The sequence below is a fragment of the Macaca mulatta genome, chromosome X (genome assembly GCF_049350105.2).
Source record: "Macaca mulatta isolate MMU2019108-1 chromosome X, T2T-MMU8v2.0, whole genome shotgun sequence".
NCBI lineage: Eukaryota > Metazoa > Chordata > Mammalia > Primates > Cercopithecidae > Macaca > Macaca mulatta.
This window is the reverse complement of record NC_133426.1, coordinates 79807189-79816401: the sequence shown is the minus strand read 5'-3', so window position 1 is coordinate 79816401 and position 9213 is coordinate 79807189. Positions and strand designations below refer to the sequence as shown.

Sequence of the window (9213 nt, the reverse complement as noted above, 5' to 3'; positions counted from 1 at the left end):
TCTAACTCACACCACCTGTTCTTTTTGGGTGGAGGTGGCAGTTTAGCTCCTTAACGGTTCCTACTGACACCAGGGGTCGGAAGAGATGTGTTGTTCCTAGTAGTACCCCATTGCTGTCTCATGGCAGTGGAATCTCAACTTTCTGCTGGGACCTGCAGCACAACAGTGGGGAAAGCAAAGTGCTGACTAGCTTTGCCATTTACTGCTCATTCTGCTTTATTTTGCTGCTAGGTAGAAATGGAAGCCCAACTTCCTGCTTGGTTCCACTAACACCACACAAGTGAGGGAATTAAAATACCCTCTCCCAGGACCAAGCAGGGAGTGGAAGTTCAATTTCTTCATTGCGACGCCTTAACACAACTTTTTTTTTTTTCCTATGCCTGTTAGTAATTCTGAGTTGATTTCTCCAGTGCCCTGTCCAACATATGGAAGGCAGAAAGAAAACACACGGAACACATCAAGTTTCTAATATTTCAAGATCCCTAAGCAGACCACCCTCTTCTTTACATCCTTCTCATCCTTCAGAGTTGTTTTATGTTTTGTTATATCCATATTTTTTATTTGGGAGGAGAAGCCTAGAGAAGATAGAAACTATTCTATCCTGAAAGGAATCCAGCAGTATATTTTTAAATTTAGTTTTCTTCTTACTATTAGAATATGAAGACACAATTGGTTTTCTTTTAGGGGGAGATTTTAGTTTTTCACCCTTGTCATTAAGATGCATTGCCTCTCATCATCAACATTGAGCACTTACAATATACTAGACATTATAGAGCATATAGAAAATGTCCCTGCTCTTAAGAAGCTTGCATTCTAAAAAAAATAATAAAACTTCAAAATAACATTGTTTTGTTTGCTGTTTTTTGAAAAGTGTTAAAGGGCTATCCTATAGCGTGAGCTTTGAGTATAACATAGCCGCAACGTTATTTTAAAAACAGAGGAAGAAAAAAAATAATAGACTTTTTAAAATTATTATTATACTTTAAGTTCTAGGGTACATGTGCATAACATGCAGGTTTGTTACATATGGATACTTGTGCCTTGTTGGTGTGCTGCACCCATCAAGTCGTCAGCACCCATCAACTCGTCATTTACATCAGGTATAACTCCCAATGCAATCCCTCCCCCCTCCTACATCCCCCCTCCCCATGATAGGCCCTGGTGTGTGATGTTTCCCTTCCGAGTCCAAGTGATCTCATTGTTCAGTTTCCACCTATGAGTGAGAACATGCGGTGTTTGGTTTTCTGTTCTTGCCATAGTTTGCTGAGAATGATGGTTTCCAGCTGCATCCATGTCCCTACAAAGGACACAAACTCATCCTTTTTTATGGCTGCATAGTATTCTATGGTGTATATGTGCCACATTTTCTTACTTTAATCTGTCACTGATGGACATTTGGGTTGATTCCAAGTCTTTGCTATTGTGAATAGTGCCGCAATAAACATACATGTGCATGTGTCTTTATAGCAGCATGATTTATAATCCTTTGGGTATATACCCAGTAATGGGACAGCTGGGTCATATGGTATTTCTAGTCTAGATCCTTGAAGAATCGCCATACTGTTTTCCATAATGGTTGAACTAGTTTACAATCCCACCAACAGTGTAAAAGTGTTCCTATTTCTCCACATCCTCTCCAGCACCTATTGTTTCCTGACTTTTTAATGATTGCCATTCTAACTGGTGTGAGATGGTATCTCATTGTGGTTTTGATTTGCATTTCTCTGATGGCCAGTGATGATGAGCATTTTTTCATGTGTCTGTTGGCTGTATGAATGTCTTCTTTTGAGAAATGTCTGTTCATATCCTTTGCCCACTTTTTGATGGGGTTGTTTGTTTTTTTCTTGTAAATTTGTTTGAGTTCTTTGTAGTTTCTGGATATTAGCCCTTTGCCAGATGAGTAGACTGCAAAAATTTTCTCCCATTCTGTAGGTTGCCTGTTCACTCTGATGGTAGTTTCTTTTGCTGTGCAGCTCTTTAGTTTAATGAGATCACATTTGTCAATTTTGGCTTTTGCTGCTGTTGCTTTTGGTGTTTTAGACATGAAGTCCTTGCCCATGCCTATGTCCTGAATGGTATTACCTAGATTTTCTTCTAGGGTTTTTATGGTATTAGGTCTAACATTTAAGTCTCAAATCCATCTTGAATTAATTTTTGTATAAGGAGTAAGGAAAGGATCTAGTTTCAGCTTTCTACTTCTGGTGAGCCAATTTTCCCAGCACCATTTATTAAATAGGGAATCCTTTCCCCATTTCTTGTTTTTGTCAGGTTTGTCAAAGATCAGATGGCTGTAGATGTGTGGTATTATTTCTGAGGACTCTGTTCTGTTCCACTGGTCTATATCTCTGTTTTGGTACCAGGACCATGCTGTTTTGGTTACTGTAGCCTTGTAGTATAGTTTGAAGTCAGGTAGCGTGATGCCTCCAGCTTTGTTCTTTTGACTTAGGATTGTCTTGGAGATGCGGGCTCTTTTTTGGTTCCATATGAACTTTAAAGCAGTTTTTTCCAATTCTGTGAAGAAACTCATTGGTAGCTTGATGGGGATGGCATTGAATCTATAAATTACCTTGGGCAGTATGGCCATTTTCATGATATTGATTCTTCCTATCCATGAGCATGGTATGTTCTTCCATTTATTTGTGTCCTCTTTTATTTCACTGAGCAGTGGCTTGTAGTTCTCCTTGAAGAGGTCCTTTACATCCCTTGTAAGTTGGATTCCTAGGTATTTGATTCTCTTTGAAGCAATTGTGAATGGAAGTTCATTTATGATTTGGATCTCTGTTTGTCAGTTACTGGCGTATAAGAATGCTTGTGATTTTTGCACATGAATTTTGTATCCTGAGACTTTGCTGAAGTTTCTTATCAGCTTAAGGAGATGTTGGGCTGAGACAATGGGGTTTTCTAAATATATAATCATGTCATCTGCAAACAGGGACAATTTGACTTCATCTTTTCCTAACTGAATACCCTTGATTTCTTTCTCTTGCCTGATTGCCCTAGCCAGAACTTCCAACACTATGTTGAATAGGAGTGGTAAGAGATGGCATCCCTGTCTTGTGCCAGTTTTCAAAGGGAATTTTTCCAGTTTTTGCCCATTCACTATGATATTGGCTGTGGATTTTTCATAAATAGTTCTTATTATTTTGAGATACGTTCCATCAATACCGAATTTATTAAGCATTTTTAGCATGAAGGGCTGTTGAATTTTGTCAAAGGCCTTTTCTGCATCTATTGAGATAATCATGTGGTTTTTGTCTTTGGTTCTGTTTATATGCTGAATTACGTTTATTGATTTGCATATGTTGAACCAGCCTTGCATCCCAGGGATGAAGCCCACTTGATCATGGTGGATAAGCTTTTTGATGTGCTCCTGGATCCAGTTTGCCAGTATTTTACTGAGGATTTTTGCATCGATATTCATCAGGGATATTGGTCTAAAATTATCTTTTTTTGTTGTGTCTCTGCCAGGCTTTAGTATCAGGATGATGTTGGCCTCATCAAATGAGTTGAGGGGGATTCCCTCTTTTTCCATTAATTGCAATACTTTCAGAAGGAATAGTACCAGCTCCTCCTTGTACCTCTGGTAGAATTCAGCTGTGAATCCATCTGGTCCTGGACTTGTTTTGGTTGATAGGCTATTAATTATTGCCTCAATTTCAGAGCCTGCTATTGGTCTAATCAGGGATTCAACTTCTTCCTGGTTTAGTCTTGGAAGAGTGTAAGTGTCCAGGAAATTATCCATTTCTTCTAGATTTTCTAGTTTATTTGTGTAGAGGTGTTTATAGTATTCTCTGATGGTAGTTTGTATTTCTGTGGGGATGGTGGTGATATCCCCTTTATCATTTTTTATTGCGTCTATTTGATTCTTCTCTCTTTTCTTCTTTATTAGTCTTGCTAGCGGTCTGTCTATTTTGTTGATCTTTTCAAAAAACCAACTCCTGGATTCATTGATTTTTTGGAGGGTTTTTGTGTGTCTATCTCCTTCAGTTCTGCTCTGATCTTAGTTATTTCTTGCCTTCTGCTAGCTTTTGAATGTGTTTGCTCTTGCTTCTCTAGTTCTTTTAATTGTGATGTTAGAGTATCAATTTTAGATCTTTCCTGCTTTCTCTTGTGGGCATTTAGTGCTATAAATTTCCCTCTACACACTGCTTTAAATGTGTCCCAGAGATTCTGGTATGTTGTATCTTTGTTCTCATTGGTTTCAAAGAACATCTTTATTTCTGCCTTCATTTCGTTATGTACCCAGTAGTCATTCAGGAGCAGGTTGTTCAGTTTCCATGTAGTTGAGCGGTTTTGATTGAGTTTCTTAGTCCTGAGTTCTAGTTTGATTGCACTGTGGTCTGAGAGACAGTTTGTTATAATTTCTGTTCTTGTACATTTGCTGAGGAGTGCTTTACTTCCAATTATGTGGTCAATTTTGGAATAAGTGTGATGTGGTGCTGAGAAGAATGTATTCTGTTGAAAGAATAATAGATTTTAAAGGTAGACAATGACAGACCATTCAGGATAGGTAGAACTTAAACACAATCTCATTAACTAAAGAGAGATTTGCTGCAATAAATAGGATGAGGAAAATAGTTTGTGGAATGAAAGCAAGAGAAGCAGGGTATTTTAGACATTGACTGGAGCCAGAAACATTATGTGGTCTTTTTCCAAGTACATGGCCACCAAGTAGGAATGGTTAGTGATAAGACAGAGGACTAAAAAAGGCAGGTAATCTTGTGCACCTGATACATAGAAAGAATAAAGGATCAAAATTGAAGGCAGACTGTAACAGTATGAAGAAATTCTTAAAAAATAAATGTGATTCAGAAGCACAAAACTTACAGTTAGTGCTACCCAGTGTCATGATGAGCCAAAAACATTGTGGCTTCCTAAGTTAAAAAATGCTATATACCAACATTTTAAATGGAACATATTACCCTTTTGAAAATCAATGTCTCCCTCCCTCCCAAAAAATAACTCATTTTTTCAGAGTGGGAGGAGGAGAAAAGAACATGGGAAATTATTGAAAACAGTATTTGTATTGATAATATTTTCCTTATGACAATCTTTGTGTTTAAACTTGGTAAAAGCCCATTAGCTGCCAAGAGAAAATAAGAAATAAATTTCTGAAAATATACAATTTCTTTTAGAGAAGTTTCAGAAACAAAAGACTAATTTACATGAAAAACTATAGAAACCATACTTGAAATGCCTACTCATAAAACTTTTATTCTACTTACACAAACAGTATATATGTTCTTAACAATTAAACTTGAATTGTTCATGAAAATTTTATAAGACACTAAACAGAGCTAGCTATCATCTCAAATACAAGATTTTTTTTTGTTTTACTGCTGTGCTATCTATCTATAAAGTATATATAGTATATATATAGTAATGTGTATATATATACACATTGAAGTGTGTATGTGTGTGTGTGTGTATATATATATGTATATATATATATAGTAATGGATATAAAACAATTTGCTTTTACTGCATCTTTAATTTTTCATTTGTTCTTAGGTTGCCTAAATCATTTAAATACAAATAAAATGAGTGTAACAAAAAATAACAAGCACAAGCAGGAGATAACTTTACAAATAATAGAATGTAAAACATTTCTGTCCTTATCCAGAGTAAATTGAGTCACAGCTTTGTTGAAAGGAACACTTCTGCAGCTGTAGTCAAAGGTATGCACATTGAGGTTGAGCATTCCACAGATACACATGGTTCAACATGTGGTATCCATAGTATACCTGTTTCTATTACAGCCTTGTAAGTGATTCAAACCTTAAAGTATTCACAATTGCTACTCCTGTGACTGGAACCAATTATCCCTTTGATTTCCCACCAGGACAAATCAATATGTAGGCAGTTTTCTTTGCTTAGACATGGAAACAGTTTTACACTGGCCCTTGTGAAGCCACAATGTACAAAAAGTACCATTCTAAACATACATAACTTGTGTAAAAATTTTACATCTGCATATTGTCTACCTCAAGATGAAAACAGATAACTCCCTAAAAATATTAACTGGCTCTAATCCCCTAACATTAAACATAAAAAACCACATGAGAAATATAGGAATTCAAATAAAAGTAACAGATTTTTATCAAATTAAAAACCTGTCATAAATGATAAAGAAGAAAACTACTTGTGGGGCAGCATGGAGAAAAAATGATCTACTGTGTAAATTTTAGAATGAGACTGATGAAAGTTGAAAGACTGGTTAATTTTCTCCTCCTTCTCTTACTTCAGTTTCATCTCCTTGGGTATCTGATGTCCACAATGTCAAGCCATTTCTCAGTAGTTACAAAACTAGTGTGCTGTCTTCGTATGGCTCTGCACTAAATGTGTCAAATTCAGCAATGGCTTTATCAAAAGCTGTCTTTGTAAGAGAGCAGGCTTTATCTGGGGAGTTCAGAATCTCATAATGGAATACAGAAAAATTAAGGGCCAGACCCAATCTGGTAGGATATGTTGGTTGCATTTCCTTTTTGCTGATTTCAAAAGCTTCTCTGTATGCTTACTGTGACTGATCCACAATCTATTTCTTCTCATCACCAGCAGAAACTTCAGCTACATAACAATAGTAGTATCCTTTTATTTTCAAATAGAAGACTTTGCTCTCTGTGAAGCATTGGGGATCAAGTACATTTGAAAAAAGAGATAGTACTTTATTGCAGATATGTCTTAGCTCAGTCTCAATTTTATCTCTGTACTCTTGAGCTAAATACTTTTTTTTTTTTTTAGCACCTTCCCTCATTTGTTTAATACTTAAAAGACCCTCCAAGATGACCTATGGGCTTCTTCAACAATTTTATAAGTAATTGAATGAAGATTCCTCTCCTCATTGGATAATCCAGCTCCTTGCTCAGTGATAGACTTCATGCAGGCTGCCATGTCATCATATTGCTCAGCTTGCTCCACTGGTTTGGCCTTCTGAACAAACTCATATTTATCCATGACCCAAGAATATTTGAATATTTATTCATGACTGGATGTTCTGTGTCTGGAGTGGGTGGTGGCAGATGAACTGGGGCTTAGCAGTCTCTGGGTAGCACTGGTGGCAGGAGCGAGGCTGAGATTCTACAATTAATTGTCATTTTTTTGTTATGTATGTACATATTTATTTTTAAACATTTAAAAAATTTCCATAGCTTTTGAGGTACAAGTGGTTTTTGGTTACACATATGAATTGTATAGTGGTGAAGTCTAATATTTAAGTGCACTGTCAACAGAGAAGTGTACATTGTACTCAATATGTAGTTTATTCCTCACCCGCCTCTGAACCTCTGCCTTCTGAGTCTTCAAAGTACATTATACCACTCTTTATGTGTATACATACACATGGCTTAGCTCCCACTTATAAGTGAGAATATACAGTATTTTTTATCCATTCTTGAGTTACCTAACTTAAAATAATGGCCTCCACCTCCATCCAAGTTCCTGAAAAATACATATTTTATTATTTTTTATGGTTGGGTAGTATTCCATATTGTACATATACCACATTTTCTTTATACACTCATTGGTCAATGGGCACTTAAGTTGGTTCCATATCTCTGTGATTGTGAATTATGCTACAATAAACATGCGTGCAGTTGTCTTTTTGGTTATAATGGCGTGGTTTTTTTTCCTTTGAGTAGATACCCAGTAGCGGGATTCCTGGATTGAACAGTATATCTACTTTTAGTTCTTTGAGGAATCTCCACTGTCTTTCATAGAGGTTGTACTAGTTTACATTCCCACCAACAGTGTATAAGTGTTCCCTTTCCACCACATTCACACCAACATCTATTGTTTTTAAACTTTTTAATAATAGTCATTCTTGCAGGGGTAAGGTGGTATCTCACTGTGGTTTTAATTTGCATTTCCCTGATGATTAGTGATGTTGAGCATTCTTTCATATGTTCATTGGCCATTTGTATATCTTATTTTGAGAAATGTCTATTCATGTCATTTGCCTACTTTTTAATGGGATTCTTTATTGTTGATTTGTTTATGTTCCTTGTAGATTTTGAATATTAATCCTTTTTCAGATGTATACTTTGCAAATATTTTCTCCCACTCTGTGGATTGTCTGTCTACTCTGCTGATTATTTCTTTTTCTGTGTAGAGGATTTTTAGTTTAATTAGGTCCTATTTATTTATTTATTTATTTATTTATTATTTTGCACTTACTTTTGGGGTCTTAGTCATAAATTCCTTGCCTAGGCCAATGTCCAGAAGATTTTTTCCTAGATTTTCTTCTAGAAATTTTATTGTTTCATGTCTTAGATTTTAATCTTTGCTCCACCTTGAGTTGACTTTTTTTGTAAGATGAGAGACAGGGATCTGGATTCATTCTTCTCCATGTGAAAATCCAGTTTTCTCAGCACCATTTATTAAGTAAAGTGTCCTTTCCCCAATTTATGCTTTTGCATGCTTTGTCAAAGATCATGCTTGTAACTATTTGGTTTTATTTCTGGGTTACATATTCTGTTCCATTAGTCTATGTATTGACTTTTATACCAGTAACATGCTGTTTTCTTTTCTTTTCTTTTCTTTTCTTTTCTTTTCTTTTCTTTTCTTTCTTGGTTTCTCTTGCCTGATTGCTCTGGACAGGACTTCCAGTCCCATGTTGAATAGAAGAGCTGAGTATGGGCATCCTTGTCTTGTTCCAGTTCTCAGGGAGAACACTTTCAACTTTTTCCCATATGATGTTGACTGTGGGTTTTTCATATATGTCTTTATTATTTTGAGTTACGTCCCTTCTATGCCTAGTTGGTTGAATTTGTTTTTCTTAAAAGAATGCTGGCTACTAAATGCTTTTTCTGCATCCATTGTGATAATCATATGCTTTTTGTTTATAATTCCATTTATGTAATTTATCATATTTATTGACTTGCATATGTTAAACCATCCCTGCATGCCTGGGATGAAATCCACTTGATTGTGGTATATTGTGTATTAACTTTTTGATGTGCTGCTGCATTCAGTTTGTTAGTGCTTTGTTGAGGATTTTTGCATCTATGGTCATCAAGGTCATCAGGGATATTGAGCTGTAGTTTCCTTTTTTGTTATGTTTTTTTCCGAGTTTTGGTATCAGAGTGATATTGCTTTATAGACTGAATTATGAATTATTTCCTCTTTCTCAATCTTTTGGAATAGTTTTAGAAGAATTGGTACCAATTCTTCTTTGAACGTCTGGTGGAATTCAGCTGTGGATCTATCTGGCCCTGG

At 36.0% G+C, this 9213-nt stretch overlaps 1 pseudogene; it reads right to left on the bottom strand.

Moving 5' to 3' along the window:
* Window positions 1–6217: 6217 nt before the first annotated feature.
* LOC100427311 (14-3-3 protein zeta/delta pseudogene) lies at window positions 6218–6954 on the bottom strand (annotated as a pseudogene).
* Window positions 6955–9213: the final 2259 nt, after the last annotated feature.